General features: G+C 45.8%; 1 protein-coding gene across 3 annotated transcripts in view; it reads left to right on the top strand.

Annotated features, from left to right (window-relative positions):
* The first annotated feature begins 3,285 nt into the window (after positions 1–3,285).
* The window catches only part of FAM110B (family with sequence similarity 110 member B), a 175,185-nt gene continuing 161,959 nt past the window's right edge, over positions 3,286–16,511 (top strand). For 2 of the 3 annotated variants that reach the window (XM_062188475.1, XM_062188472.1), the window contains exon 1: positions 3,286–3,442. The gene's annotated coding sequence lies outside the window, so the exon portion shown is untranslated. Of the gene's footprint in view, positions 3,443–6,288; positions 6,324–16,511 lie in introns of all 3 variants that reach the window. The other variant, XM_062188474.1, reaches the window with a different exon arrangement.

The raw sequence follows: 16,511 nt of genomic DNA, 5'->3' as shown, positions 1-16,511 counted from the left end.
CTACCTTCATTCTGACCAATCCTCAGGAGCTCTTGGAAACAACTTTGGAAAACAGACATGCCTGTGTCTCCCCCCACAAGCCCCCACCCAATCTGGACACTGGGCATGGTTGGGAGCACTCCCAGTGATTAGTGTCATTCTTTGAAAATCATTGGCTTAGATGTTAATTCCAGGTCAGTTCTGGCCAGAATGGGTTGTGTCACCCAGGTTAGCTGAGAGACTGCTGTGTTACTCTTGGGCAAGGGTGTGGGTACCAATGTCCCATGGATATTGTACCTTCAAAATAGCATGGAGATTGGTACCTACAAATATCAGTCCAGATACTTGGAAGAAATTTTACCTAGGGAAATCATAATCATTTGAACAAGTGCTAGTCAGAGCTGGGCCTGGATTCCAGAACTCATTTTTCTTTTTCTTTTTTTCCCCCCTCGTAATCTTCAATGTCATGTTTCCAGAGGTGACTCGCTTCCTGTACCCTCCCTTTGTGGAGCTGGCATCTGTTGCTGATGTGTTGTTCCTCAGCTCAGGGGCTTTTGCACATTTGAAATTTCACTAATTTTGTACAAGACTTTCTCCACCTGGAGAAAAATCAATGAAAACACTGAATGTGCATTTGCTCAATATTGCTGTTCTTTTTTTTTTTTTTTTTAAGCAACCACTCATACAATCAGAGGCTTAGAGGTAATACTGTCCCTTCAGATGCTTGGGTCCACTCTTAGACTAGGAATACCTATACTCCCACAGTTCATAGTGACCTGAGACAATGGGTAAGCGACATGGTGATTAGTGTGTGGATGCTTGTTTGAGTACTAGTCAAATATTGCTACATACTTCTAGAGATAAAAATCTCTGTGAAACAATAGAATTCCAAGCATAGACCAATGGCCCACTTCTGAGCAGCACTGGGCTGTAAAATTCAGTTCAAAAAACTCATTTCCACAGTCTCAAAAATCTGTTGCAGGCCTTAACATTTTCAGTCTTAACAAAAGGAAAAGTCCTATTCCAGCAAGTATCTGGGGTTATGAAACATGTCTTATTGGAGTAATCGATAAGAAAAAAAATTTACAGGGAATTTTGGGTTTTGATGTTATATTGTTTTCTCTCTGGTTCTCTGACCACATGGCTTACTGGGTTTTGGCATTGGTAAGGGAGTGGGGATATTCAATCTACATTGGGAATGAGTAATACTCTACATGAGAACCTGAATCCTACCAACAGTTAGGACTTCTTACTAAATGACCTTTTTAGCCTACACTTTATTATCGGAAAGTAATTAAAGCAATAGAAAAGCTAGAACTCTCTAGTTATATTCCCAATGATCAAATCCTGGACCATAGAGAAACCTTCTATGACTTTATAAATAAACAACTTGAAAAGAAATCTAACTCAAAATACTGTACACAAGAAAGACAGCTTAGGGGGCTGGTATCACAGGGCAGCAGACTGAACTGCCGTTTGCAATGCCAGCAACCTGTATCTGGGCTCCGGTGTTGGTCCCAGCTCCACTGCTTCTGATCTGGCTCCTGGCTCCTGTGCCTGAGAAGGCAGCCAATGACGGCTCAAGTACAAGCACACCTGTCATCCACATGGGAGACGGGGATAGAGTTCCAGGCTCCTGCTTTGTCCTGGCTCAGCCCCAGCTGTGACAGCCATTTGGGGAGTGAACCAGTGGATGGAAGCGCTCTCTCTCGTCGGTCACTTCACCTTTCCAATAAACACAAAAAAATCATTCTTAAACAAAGACATCATGTTGATTTCAGCAGGGACTCTGTCAGGTTTACTTCTGGTTTCCTTGGCTTCCCTCGGGGACTCCCTCCAGCTGCTGCAGGCTTATACTAGCTTGGGCTGAGCAGTGTGTCCATACCAGTCTGGAAATAGGATCCCCATTTTCCTCAGGACTCATATATCCTTCTCACCCCTGTCTTTGTGCCCAGGGGTTGACATGCATTCTGATTGGCTGGCCTCCTTGCATGCCACAGCAAGCTGAAGTTCTATATTCCAGTCCCACCCAATGGGAGGGAGCATTCCCAAAAGGAAGAGGATGAGGTAATGTTTTCTTGTGTGTGTGTGTGTGTGTGTGTGGTGTGTTCTAAGCCCCACTTTGAAGGAGAGAAGCTGGTTCCATTTGCTAGGGAACTGATGAAAACTAACTGTGTTCTATTGTTAAATGACTCTTGGAGTTTTTGGAGACCACAGCATATCTGTGATCACAAAAAATGCATTAGGATGCCAAAGGAAACTTGCACTGAAAGCTCAGTGTCATGTTGCTTTTTAATGTGGTAATCTTGTAAATAGCCAAAATTCTATTACAGAGGTCTGACCTTTATTTATTTGATAATTTCTGAATTCAAAAGAAACAGTAATCACAACCATTTAAGTACCTGTATGTGCAGATAGCCTTGTTGAGAAAATGTGGTGTATGCGACTGTATTTCCAATGTTTTCTAAAGTTTAGAGAAAATCTTTGCTAAATATTTTTGAGAAGGAATTATGGTGAGTCCCTATTTCACTTAAATCCAGTCATTTTGGTAAAAATGGATTTCATATTTTAGAGCTCCCAGTAGCAAAACTGTGTTTAGTCTTCCTAAAGCAAGATAGCCTCCCTGAAAAAAAGCAACCAAGTTATTAAGCAAATAGTTTTAAAAAATTCTAAACGTGTTAAGGAAATATTATGACTAGTGATGCACTCCATTTACTAATTTGAAACATCAGCTGGCCCACAGTCTAAGGGCAGTACATCAGGCCTGAGGATTACTATTTTATTCTATTTTACACAAGCATGTAAAAAATACTTCCAGAAACGAAGCCTATAAATAATACTGCAATAGTCCATTTAAGTATTTGAAAGTTAGCAAACAGAGAATGGTGCCCAGGGCCACAATGGTCGGTATGGGTTGGCTACCAAGTGGATTATCACACTCAGGACACAAACTCCAGGTCGCGAGAGTCACGCTGCCTGAACTGGGGTCCTAGCTTCTGATCTAGGGGAGCCTTCACCTGGGGGCAGGTGAGGGAAGGCGGTAGGGGTGGCGTGGCGGGGCTTGGGCGGGGCAGGTGAGACGGGGCGGGGCAGGGGCGGGGCGGGGCGCTGGAGGGGCGTGTCCCTTTCGGTCAGGGACACGCGCTCTCGGTCGCAGCAACTCCCTGCAAGTTCCCTCCCTCGCTCTCCGGCGGAGCCTGCCGGAGCCCTCCCACTCGGTGCAGACCGAACCTTCGCGGCCACCGCCAGCAGCTGGGCCTCCGCGGCCGCGCGTCCTGGGCCGGCTCGGCCATCCCTGCCCGCAGCCCCACGGCGGCGCTGGCGGCGGTGAGGACTGGGCGGCCCCTGCAGCCCGCTCTTGGCCCTCGGTCCTCCTCGGGCCCAGACCCTCCCTCCTCGCCGTCCCTGGAAGCCTGACCGCCGGCTCGGCCCGCGCCGCCCCGAGCCAGGGAGCACGGCCGAGGTAAGACTGGGGGTCAGAGTGCTGCTGCAGGTTCGGGGTCCGGGTCTGGTGGCCGTGCTGCGCTCCGACAGTGGACAATGCCTAAGCCGCGCGCGGGCGGAGCGAAGCCGGATCTGCTCCTGCAGCCTCCCCGCCCGGCCCTGGTCTCCGTGTAGCCCGGCAAGGGGGCTTCGCTGGCCCAGACGGACCGGGCCGGGGTCCCGGGGAGGCGGGGCGCCCTGCCCGCCCTGAGCTCCGGGCCGGGCGAAGCCGACTGCGCTGCGTAGCCGGGCTGGGCCCCGGAGGCGCGCCGGCGGGTGTCTGTGGAGGAGTGGGTCGGCGAGGCACGGGGCTCTCCTCCGCCACCGTTGCTTGCCCCATCTCTGATTTCCGTGCCAAATACTTTGGAAATACCAGTATCTCCTCATCCCTGGCTGGGAGTGAACTGCAAGGTATGCAGATTCCATGGCTCTGAAAGTTTGTTTGGGGTTATCCCCTCCAGTGGCTCCCTCGCTTGTACTTTCTTTGAAAGCATACAGATTTGAAATATAATTAAATTACCCTTGGCTCACGCTTATCCCCATCCCCCGGCGGAGCTCATAATTTGGCAACAAAGCGCATGCCAGCTGTGGGAGCCCGGTGCCTGCCCTGCCCGGCCTGGTGCCCTCCTATTGTCGTGAGATCCGGAGCTGCACAGTGTAAATGGCAGTGACAAGTCTCTCCTAAGCTGGCTTGTGGAGAAGACGGAGGAGATAACTTGATGCGTGCTTAAATTACTCTGGACAGTGGAAAGAAAGCACCTGGTGCCGGGCTCGTTAACCCTTTAAGTCGTGATTCGGATTTGCTAAGACACTCGCACACAAACGTGAGGCTTTCTTTGCTGCCTAAGATACAGATAAACTCTGCGGGTTTTCTTCACAGCCAAGTTATGTCCTGTGCAGAATCTGGCACACATCTGTGACAACATCGATGGCTGGTGTTGTAAGGACTGCACACTGGTTTATTTTTGAAGAGGGGAGTATGATTGTAGAACAAGCATTTTTGCAGTATGTTTAGAGTCATTCCCTGGAATAGAACCTCTACCAATTTATTGTCCTCATTTTTTGCCATTGCAACTTGTGGTCATTCAGATGTGCTATTTAATAAGTATAGTTATTTTAACATAAGGGCAGGTTCGTGGTAACCTGGAATTCTTCAGTGGTAAAATCTCATGGCTTTGTGCTATGATAGTTGACCTGTGGTATTTCTAGAGATGGTACACCATGAAGTCACTGACTGAACGGAGACACGGCAGTGCTGTGCCATTCTGATAATCAATAAAATGCTTAGAGCAGGGCCCAGCATATAGCCTGAAGTAAGTGTCAGCTAGCATTGTTTTTGAATTGTATTATATGTAAGTCCATGTGTTTTTTGGTTTGGAAATTGATGGTTTTGGTTTTTTTGTTACAGGTCTTTTGGCTCCCGTCTGGTTTAATTTTGGGGTTGGAATCAAGGGTGGGTGGTGGTTTTACTTGTGCCTGGCAAGCTGCTCTCTATGTTGGTAGGTAAGGGCTGATTTAGAACTTGTCTCCTAGTGGCCCACAAGGGAAAGACCATAGTATGAACGCACCCCTGTCCTGGTGCGGTTTATAATTAGAAGACCTCATAATCCTTCACGGGCCTGATTGTCCAAGGGGGCCCAGACGTTAGGGAAAATCTAGAGTCTGAGGGTCTGAATCTTGTCCCTGAACCGTGCCCCTCCCCCTCAACTCTAGGTTGAGAGTAATGATTCCTAGTTGAAAGAACATGTTGGCTTAGCAGCGTTAAGTGTGTCCCACTGTGGTAAAAGGTAATTACAGATCAATAGATCTACTAAAAATACATCAGTCTTATCCATGGTTTACAGTATTTAGAACAGGATTTGTAGTCTAACTGGCCTGGACAAGAAAAATCAAAATGGTGTGTTTGCCGCTGTCAGTAAGCAGTGGGTGCTAACTGTTTAGCGATTTTGAAAGACCATCAGGGATCAACTCTCATTTCCAGTCCCTCTCCTCGCTAAACGGTGAAGTGACATCTTTTTCCTTCCTCGATAACTTCCTAGCTAAACAAGGCATGGTGTTAACTGCTGGGGCCTGAGGAACCACAGCTGCTGCAGGCGCCGCGAGGTGCCAGTAGGTGGTGCTGTGGATAATGCTGGTGGACCAGCAGGGATTACTGTAGCAGTCCGGTTGCCTGTGCCTCTCCAGAACCTATTCTTACTGCGCAGATTTTTCAGGAATACATGTTTTGTGCTTTTTGAAAGTTTTCCCTTTGTATTTTTAACTTTTTTTTAGGGTAGTTACCTGGCTGGGTTTTTCCTCTTTGAAAACCGTGTTATGGCAGTTAGACAGACAAGCCTTGCAGAAATATTATTTAGGCAACTGTATCCTTGACTTTGATTTTTCTATATTTGAGTGAGGTTGGTCACTTCCACTTGGAGGATCCGCAGTTACCCCAGTCTTAATATTTTATAGGAGAGAAATAAATAAGGAACCTACTTTCATCTTGAATTTATTCAAGACAACAACTTACCAGGGTCCGGTCTCATGTTTCCCGATTTGTACCGTTTTTTCTGGTTCCTGATATGATGCAATGGGAATTGATATTCAGGATGAAGTCTCAGAAGCGTTGCAGTCATGACTCACACAAGAAAAAAATATTCACTCTGTTCAGTGCAAGCACCAAGGCTGGAAAGTACAACAGAAAAAGGGTTTTCTGGCTCATCCTAACACTTGGGCTTGGGGAACCGCCCTGGCTCTGCCACAGCTGTTAGCACTTGATGTGTGCACGTGTGATGTGTTCACTTTACTCCTCCAAGACCCTATAGCTGCTGCTGTCTCTTTTTGCAGGTGAGCTGAGGGGACAGTCTGACGACACACAGCCTGTAAGTAGCAAGGCGCCTGTGCCTTCAGAGCCCCTGGGTCTTTATAGGGTGCAGTTCGAAGGAGCTCCTGCTGTTGCTGTTACTCACTGTCTTCCTTTTGGGCTTGATATTCATGCATCTCAGTAACTCAATGGCATACTTAGAATTTCAGACATAGCATGTGATCACCCAAGAATCCAGAATAAGAGAAATAGAGCCGTTTTTAATTCTCAGCAGCTACTTCTGAAGACTTCACAGTACCTTGTGAAGGATCACTTGTCTTAGGGAGGTTGAAGAGAGCCATGGCTGGTTTAGCTTCTTTGAACTGTGTAAGCACTACTTCAAATGGCTGAGATTTTGAAGAGGTAAAGAATGTTGCCCTGTTTCTGGCCTCATTGCTTAGGTGATCTGGGGACAGTCACAGCTTCTCCTGGACCCATTCATTCTTTGCCCCTTGAATAATGTAAGTTCATTCATTTTGGTGACTTAAATATATAACAAGGGACTATGATGCTTAATGAAATATTGGGAAAATTCCCATTCTGTATATTCATTTACATTTAATTTTGCACATGAGGCAAATCCTAGTTTAACTTAAACATGTTGATTCTTTTTTTGGTACTGAAAACATAGAAATACAAAAAAGTAGTATTTGCAAATTGTTCAGAGGCAAACACAGATCAAGCCCAACATGTTTATCAAACAAGCTAATCCTAACGTTGATTCAGCACTTTAAAGGGATAAATCATGAGATGATTGGCATAAATATTTTGGGGAATAGTTCCAGGAAATTTAGTTTTTCTGTTGTTTGTGAATGTCATCCTACAAAAGATTAGCTGCAGAGAGTGAAGATCAAGGCAAGACTTCTCACTGTTTGGAAACCCTTTTTCACCCTGTTAGTAAACCCCCTGGACTCCATCTGAGGGACCCTTTTGTGATGTAACTTTAATGAACTTAAATCATACAACTGCCGATTTTGACACCTGGATTTCCTCTTAGAAGAGAAGGGACTGAGTGGGATTTTTATGTTTGAGCCTCATAAGGAGAATGGTGTGGGAACCCAGCATTCAAAGACAGGACTTGTTTTTGTTTTTGTTTTATTTTTAAGGAAACCTCAGTAGGTGCAACAAATTACTTCCTTTTCTCTAGTGTGTCTTGTGATAAAAATAGAGCATGGTAAGCATGTGATGATTAAGCAATTTTAAGCGGGTGGTGCTGAAGTTGAAATTTTAAAATTGCCAACACTTTAGAAGAGGTTCAAAGGTAAATGCCTAAGTGAAAGGAATCAGTATGTCACTTGGGCAGGCAGGTTTCTAGAAGAATCATAGATTCTGTGGTATGTTTTACACATCACAGCAAGATCAGGGGGGCGGTTGAAATTGTGCAGTGCCAGCTAAGGCTTTTGAAAATGCAGTTCGCAAGCATGTGGGAAGGTTCTGAGTGGTCTTCTTGTCATGCAAAGTGTTTTTCCTCTCAAGCGCCACTAGAAGTTCCTTTCCGCCCCTGAATTGTCTTTTTCAGGAGGAATCCCAGATAGACTTTTAGGTGATCATTCTCCTAAACGATTTTCTTGTCCCATTAGCTGAGACTTAATATAAAAAAGCAATTATGTGAAAGAATGTAGTTTAGTAATGTTTTCTATTATTAGTATGTAAAGTGGATATTTATAGAGGACTTTTTATACGCTAGGTACCTGGAATAAACGGTGGCTGTGGAAGACAAGGCCCCTGCCTTTTTTGAGGCTTTATGTTGTGAAATGGAAAACAGATATATTTTTTAAAAAATGAAAAGATAGTTAAACAAAGTTTTAAAAAATTATTTGTTTACTCATTTTCATTTATTACAAAGACAGACAGATGGACAGAGACTGACAGAGATCTTGCATCTGCTGGTTCACTGTCAAAATGCCCACAACAGCCAGGGCTGAGCCAAGCTGAGGCCAGAACCCAGAATCTCAATTTGGGTTTCCCACATGGGTGGCAAGGACTCAAGCACTTGTGTATTACTTGGTAGTGGAGCTGGGATGCAAACCAGGTACTCTGATAGACCAAACGCCTGCCCTTAAAGCAGTACTAAGTATTCAGGAATGAGAGCGACTTTCCCATTTGGGCTGGATGGTCTGAGAGGCCTCATGGGGAGCTTTATTTGTTTATTTTAAAGATTTATTTATTTATTTGAAAGAGTTACAGAGCGCAAAGGAGAGACAGAAAGATACCTTCCATTCACTGGTTTGCTCCCTAAGTAGCCGCAACAGCCAGGGCTGGGCTAGGTGGAAGACAGGAGCCAAGGGCTTTATTCGCATCTCCCATGTGGGTGCATTGGCCCAACTACTTGGGCCATCTTCTTCTGCTTGCCCATACCATTAGCAGGGAGCTGGACTGGAAGTGGAACAGCCATGACTCAAATGGGCTCCCATGTGAGATGCCAGCATTGCAGGTGGTGGCTTAACCTGATACCCTACAATGCTGGCCTTGAGATAGACTTTAGAGTTGAGATTTAAGTAAAAGAAGGCAAACTCTGGAACGTCTGGAAGCACAGATGATGCCCTATGCCAAGGCTCTGTGGTAGCCACAAGAAGTTGCCTTTGGGAGGAGGCAAATATAGCAGCAAAGGAACCAGGTGAGCCGAGCCTTCTAGACCACAAGTGGAAGGAGGTTTCCGTGTTTTGTAAGGAGAGTGAGAGCTGCTAGAGGATGTGGTGGAAGGAGGTCCAGGCCCTGCTTTGCAGGTTGGGAGACTCAGTTCTGCCTGTGGTGTGGAGACCAGATTGTTGGGGAAGGGTGGACATGGAGCCAGTTATGCAGGAACTGGAAGGACCTGAACATGTGTAGGGCTCAGGATTTCTCCTCCCCTAACACCACCCCTGAGTTTGAGGTGCATCTTACCACTGAGAAACAAAACACACTGCAGGTTAAACTGTGACACACCACCCACTGGGGTATGGATCACCGTCTCAGATGTTGAAACAGGACAATGCATGTGTCTTAGAATCAGAGAAACACACTGTGTTCTGGAGATCAAGCTGAGAGGTCTTGCTGATTTGCATCTTATTTCTATTTGTACCTGAACAATACAAGTCCGAGCCTTTATCTTGGAAGGAGCTTGGGAAGCAGGTCACGTGTTATGGCAGCACCTACCTGGAGACTGGAAGCTGTCTTAGAAAACCATACTGGGTGTCAGTAGTCTTTGCAGTGCCTAAAAAAGGTGTAGAGAAGACTTTTCATTGTATTTGTCTCTGTGTGCATTTCAGTTGTTGGTGTCACAGAAACAAGCTGGCAAGGCCCAGATTTGCTGTGTCCAAGGGAAGCTGCAGACACCGTGCATGTTCAGGGCCCGGGCAGTGTCTGTGACTGGCGCTCTACACAGGCAGATCTGGGAATTCCAAGCATGATTTCTGTCCGTTACAGCATTAGGAAGAGGGCAATGTCAGGGCTTTGCTGGTGGCCATGGGGATCTCAGCCGAAAAAACGGTTGCAGGCCAGTAGGTGGCCAGGTCAGTGACTGAGAAACAAGCAGATCTTGCAGTTGAGTCTATGTGGGTGCAAGGGCTAGCTCAGTCCAGAGTTGAGGAGGTTACTGAGGCTTCTAGAACCTCTGTTTCCCTAGCTGTAAAATGGGTATGACTGCATTATCTGCTCTAGGATTGTTTTAAGTGTTAAGTAAGTGGTGTTTGCAAAATGTTGAGCACTTGACTGAGTTAGTTGCTGTTGCTTGTTTCTGTCTTCATATCTCCTTCCATCCATCTCTCATCATGCTGATGTCAGGACAAAAGTCACTTTTCAGACTTATCCTGAGTCGCTGGAGCTAAGGCAGCTCCTCCAGCTGTCCCTTCCTTGGTTGCCCTGTTTTATTTCATTCACAGCCTTCAGCCCTCACTGAAATTGCCTACTTAGTTTGCATGTTGCAGGTTCATTTCTGCAAGCTGACAGGGGCTTGGGTATGAAGGCTGCCGGATTTTCAGTGCCTCAGCTGTGGCCGTGTGTTGTGGGCTGCATACTGGCTCTGTGAGGACCAGACAGTGAGCAGTGAGCTGCTGCTGGTGATTAGGAAGTGCAAAGTCCTTGCCCTTGGGGATGGTGAGGGCATGGCTACAAGGCCTAATCTCAAGCAACGTTCTTCCCTCAACTTTGATTTTTTTTGCTAAGAGATAACTGGCTTCCCAGTTGAGATGTGTAAACCTGAGGCCCACTGAACCGGTTCCAGGCAGTCTTTATTGGGGGACTTTGGGGGAGGGGCAGCAGTTTTGGAGGAGGGGAGCCATAGTTTTTGGAAGCCTTGGTTTTTCAGGATCAGAGGACAAGCTTGCTGTCATGCCTTTGCTTCTTGGGTGGTGTCTCGCGCTTGATCTTGAAGCTTGTCACCTGAAGCCTTACCTAGTGCCTGAGAGACCAGCATACAGGCACTTCATTCATTATGTAGTAAATATGGTAGGGCAATATAACCATTATAAAAGTGACCGATGGGAATTAAATTTGCTCTGGCCACAGTGGAACCCAGAATCATTGAATTCTCCCAGCACTGAAATTGGGTCTGTAGGAAGAAGCCTGATTTTGACACAGCCCAGCTGGTACTGTGGCCTATGGGATATTCTGGGGTTTTTTTGCAGAGTTATGTTACTTACGATACTGCATCTCATTATTGCATTGATTTTGACATTTACGTAGTTTTCAAAAGGAAGCCTCCATTTTAGAAATGTTATACATGGGGGCTGGAGTTGTGGTGCACGGTTTAAGCTGCTGTTTGAGTCACTGCCATCCCATAAGGGCACCAATTTGAGTCCCAGCTGCTCCATTTCCGATCCGACTCCCTGCTGATGTGCCTGGGAAAGCAGCAGAAGACAATCCAAATACTTAGGCCCCTTTCAAGCATATGGGAGACCTGGATGGAGTTCTGGGCTCCTGGCTTCAGCCTGGCCCAGCCCTGGCTGTTGCAGCCATTTCGTTCTGGGGAGTGAGTCAACAGATAGAGCATCTCTCTCTCTCTCTCTCTCTCTCTCTCTCTCTCTGTCTCCCCCCCCCCCCACATCCCCATATCTCTATGTAACTCTGCATTTCAAATAAATAAATAAATCTTTAAAAAAAGGAAATAAGTCATACTTGTTCGATCTTTCATAGTACTTGCTTATTGATAGTCTTTGAGTAATAAAATGCAAAGACTTATCTTCAGACCCTTGTATAGGAACTCCAAGGTTGTAAATCTGTCCATATTTGGTCACACATATTTACAAATGTGTTGGTTATTTCCTGGACCACTATGGGAAAAAAAGAGACCTTTAGTCAAAATTGGACAGCACAGGGCAAGTATTTGGTACAGCAGCTAAGATGAGCTTGGGACACCTGCATGTCATATTGGAATTCCTGGGGTTGAGTCCCAGCTCCTGCTGGAGTACATCCTGGAAGGCAGCAGATAATGGCTCAAGTAGTTGGATCCCTGCCACTCCTGTGGGAGATCCTAATGGAGTTCTGGGCCCCTGGCTCCAGCCTGGTCCAATGCTGGCTGTCGTGGGCCTGTGGGCGGGGAACCAGCAATGGGAGATCTCTGCGTCTCTGCCTTTTAAATAAAGTGAAAATAAATAAGTAAGTAAATCCACAACTCATTGCACTCAGCAATGTGGGGACATAGCAATGAATCTTGTTAGCACTTCTGTGTTTTGACTGCAATGCTAATAGCCAGGTGAAGTGGGCGGATCTTTGTCTACCTTGCTGTGAGTTGCAGATTATTTGAAAATCCTTTTCATCTCTCCGTGCCCTGTGCGCTTTCAAATGATCATTAATTGGAATGTTGTGCTTTTTAAATATCAGATGTTTTTCTTAATAAATTTTGTTCTTGTTTAGTGACCATGAGAAAGAAGAAAAATAGTTGTGTTGGCTTTTAATGTGCCTTTTCATGAGTGCTCCCACAGCTGCTATTGGCTTTGCTCTAATCTGTGATGTGAGCCTGGTGTGTGACCCCAAATCATTTTATCACGTTTTGGTCAAAGTCATAGTCATACTAGATTGTCTAGTACCTTCCTTCTTTCATTTAATGATGATTTTATTTTCTTCCAGTTCTTGTTAGTGAATTACAGTCACATAAATAGGTACTCGGTGGTAGTTGAAATAGGCTTTTTGATGCTTCCTGAGAATATTTGTGGTCTGCCTATAGTTTGGGTATTGGTTTTGCATGAATTTTCTTTGGAAGTGCCGGGAACATTGAAGTAGCCCTTGCTCCAGTGAGAAGTGGCTCTATCCTCAGGTCAGTATGACATGTGTTTCAACTCCTCTGGCGTCATTTGCTTATCTGGTTTCTCCTACAGGTAATTTTCCTTTCAGCACAGGACTGAGTGGTTTTGTTTGTTAAATACCACCTCTCCTCCACCCGCCAATTGCAACTTCCACAAGGTCATTTCAGTGGGAAGCATTCTGCTGTTGAGGTTCTGGGAATTAGCAATACAGAAATCTCAGCACAAGGCATTTTGACTAAGCACCCCAGTGCATTGTTAAATATCTTTATACATTCTGTGTCTGAAATATTTAAGTCACCTCATTTTCCTTGTTTCTTTTTATTTCTTTACTAGTTAGTATTTTTTACGTTTACTTTGTGTTGGTCACAGTTCTATGGAGAAACAGAAGCAGTAGGGAACACATATGAAAGGAGATTTATTTTTTATTTATTTATTTATTTTAATTTATTTTTTGACAGGCAGGGTGGACAGTGAGAGAGAGACAGAGAGAAAGGTCTTCCTTTTGCCGTTGGTTCACCCTCCAATGGCCGCTGCGGTAGGCACGCTGCGGCCGGCGCACCGCGCTGATCCGATGGCAGGAGCCAGGTGCTTCTCCTGGTCTCCCATGGGGTGCAGGGCCCAAGTACTTGGGCCATCCTCCACTGCACTCCCGGACCACAGCAGAGAGCTGGCCTGGAAGAGGGGCAACCGGGACAGGATCGGTGCCCCGACCGGGATTAGAACCCGGTGTGCCGGCGCCGCAAGGCGGAGGATTAGCCTAGTGAGCCGCGGCGCCGGCCAAAAGGAGATTTATTAAAAGGAATTAGCTCCTGTGACTGGGGAGGCTGAGAAGCCCTACAATCTACTGTCTGCAGCTGGAGGGAGACCCAGGAGAGCAGATCTTGTAAGAGCTGGCCCAAGGACGGGAGAACACAGACATGTCAGCTCAGGGAGTCCGGTAGAGACAGAGAATTCAGGCTTCCTCCACCTGTATGTTCTACCTGGGCCTTCTACCAGTTGGATGATGCCTGCCCACCTTGGGGAGAGCTATCTGCTTTACTGAGTTCTATGCTTGTCTCTCTAGAAATACAGCACAGCCAGGAATAATGCTTTCCCAAGTATCTGGGCTTCCTGTGTTCCAGTCAAGTTGACACATGAAGTTAAATCCTTGTATACCTGTAGTATCATTGGAGTGTCTCACTATTTAGGGAGGAGTTTCAAAGCATTTTGTGCAAGTGTAGTTTTCCTACTTTGTTTACATCTGCTTCTCTAGGTCCTGTTCCTCAGTGCAGTCTTGCTCAGGAGTGAGGGCAGCATCACACTTTCTGCTTTCTAACCAATACTTGCTTCAGTGCTTTCATTGATTGCTGCATTTAATGATGTGCTCTTGGTTTGGGGAATGTCTTTTCTATGAGACAGTGTCTATATTTCTCCAGGGCAAGTATTGTCCATGAAAGGAAAACAGTGGGGTGGAACAATGGGGCTGTTGATACCCTTCTTGTCCTTAACTCTGTGTGGTGTTTACAGAGTGCACAATGCAGATAACAGTGTGGCCGCACACAACTCTTACTTCTACACAAAGACTCTACTTGACAGTTTTTCTCCAACGCAAGTTGCATTTAAGTTTGAAGTGGTCAGAGTTATGTTGTAAAAATTAGATAATCTGATTTATAGTTTTCACTTTTAGTTGATTTTCAGATTTCAACAGCTAGGAAAGTGCTTAGAAATTTGAAAATATACCATTTATGTTTCAAAAGAAGGTAGTTCATGGATTGGGTGGTAGATGCCATTTATTGTCTAACAGGTGAATACAAAGAGGGAACTGAGTGCTGTGTCATCTTTGCAAAAATGCTGGGGTGTTCACCACTGGCTTCTCTTTCATTAGCACATATAGTCAGTCGTAATAATCGTGATAATGATAATATTCTTATTAAAGTAGACCCTTAGTATAGTGCTTGGTTCTGACATTGTTTGCAACACTTTATTGATCCCTTGTATTTGTATGATGGCTGTGCCATCTTGTAGTTGAAATAAACATTTAATCCTTTTCTGCTTATACACAATTTCAGCTTTGCTTCCTGAGGCACTTGGTTTCAAGAGGTAAAGAATTAGACAGTTGTACATAACTAAAACGCCTAGCATTCACTTTGAGACTTACTTCTTTAGAATGTTCTAGGTTTTCCTGTGGTCCCACAGCTGCATCTCTTTGGCCTAGGAGCTGGCTCAAGACTAGAATCAACCACAGGGGGCAGCTGGATACGAGGTCCAGGGGACTGTGACAGTGAGGGTGGCCACATGACCAGGTGGTATGACTGTGGCACAATCCAGTAGAATGACTGAGCCTTTATTCAATCACCGGGAAGAGTTTTATCTAGAAGCCTGACCTCTTCAGAGACACCAGCAGGGTCTGATGTGTTTGCAGAGCTAAAACCTCTTGTCCAGGACATTTCACCATTAGGCCATAAACTCTGTACTTAATTGAACTCTGTCTTTTCCAAAATCAGTGCTTATATTTTGGTGAGTTGATATGGTATTTCTGGTTGCCAACACCCCTTCCATTTCCTTGTCAATGGATATCTGAGTGTCCATTGTGTGCCAGGCACTACGCTGCTGTTGGGTCAGGTGGAAGTCAGGTGTCCCTTTGTCCTGAAGCACTGGGCAGCTTTAAGCCCTATGGGTTCTCTTCCTACCCCTGTTACTTAGAATTTCATCTTTGTCTTCAGCCACCTCTTAAGAGTTTCACTCTGGTTCTGAATCCCAGATTCCTGCCTGATGCGAGATCTTTGAAGTACCTTACAACAGTTTCTGACCTTGGGCATCCTCTGACTTGTCCTGTTGCCCTTGTAAAGAAATGGCCTGTTGTCATTGCTGAATTGTCCCTGTGTCTTGTGAATGAGATGCTGTGTATTCAGTATAGCCTGCTGGACATGAGGGGTTCGGGGTGAATGGACAAAGACACATCTTTTTATTACTGGAGAAAAATGTGGCTTCATTGGGTTTTGTTTTAATGGTCATTTTTCACCCCCTCTGCAATGGTCTGAAGGTTTGTGTGCTTCCCCAAATTCATAGGTTGAAACTTAATCCCCAAGGTGAATCGTGTTAGGGGGTGTGGGGCCGTTGGGTGGCGATTAGCTTATGAGGATTGAGCCCTCATGAATGGCATTAGTGCGTTTATGAAAGAGACCCCAGAGTCCTGCCTTGCTCCTTCCATCATCCGAGGACACAGTGAGAATATGCCATCTGGGAACGAGGAAGTGGGTCCTCACTACACTCCACACCTGCCAGCCTTGACCTTGGGGTTCTCTTGTTTATAGTTGACCCTGTTTATGCAGTCCTAACAGACAAAGAGGTCCTCTTTGAGTAAGAAGAAATACAAATGGCATGTTAAGTCAGAGGGGTGGTGCTTTCTTGCATTTTGGTATGCAAAATAGGAAACTCTTGTAAGAAAAAAAAGCTTCAGCCAACAGGGAGAGTAAATTTCTTGTACCTAAAATAGCAAACATAGTAACAAGCAAGTCAAGGTGTCTGCCTTCACAGTGTTTTCATGGATTTGTGGAGCTCTGTGGTTTGATGAAGCTGTGGTGGTCATGAAAAGCTTGGCTTTAGAAAGGAAGGGATCCTCCCCATGTCTGAGCCAGGGCTGCCCCTCACATGCCTTGAGTAGGAATGACTTCCGCGCTGAGGGCAGAGGACCGACCAGGGCTCATCAGACCGTGTCCCTGCCAGCTGATGTTTAGCAGATCATTGGGACCTCAGTCCCCCTTGGTGTCCTCTCCTCCTGGTTTTCCCAGTCTGTCCCTGGAATTCCTCTCCTTCATGGCATTGCTGGGGCCCTGGCCACCGTGGTTCAGGTCTTGGTCAACTTTCCCTTCCTCTCTGACTTCCCTCCCTCTACTCTGCTGCTTCCAGAGTTAGCTGAGATGTCAGCCTGTCATATCCCACACTGCTCAGAGCCTGCCAGTTGGGTCCAGAATGAAGTCTCACTTTCACACCTGTGAGGATCTTCT

This window comes from Lepus europaeus, chromosome 4 (genome assembly GCF_033115175.1).
Source record: "Lepus europaeus isolate LE1 chromosome 4, mLepTim1.pri, whole genome shotgun sequence".
Classification (NCBI taxonomy): Eukaryota; Metazoa; Chordata; class Mammalia; order Lagomorpha; family Leporidae; genus Lepus; species Lepus europaeus.
This window is presented reverse-complemented; position numbering and strand designations above follow the sequence as displayed.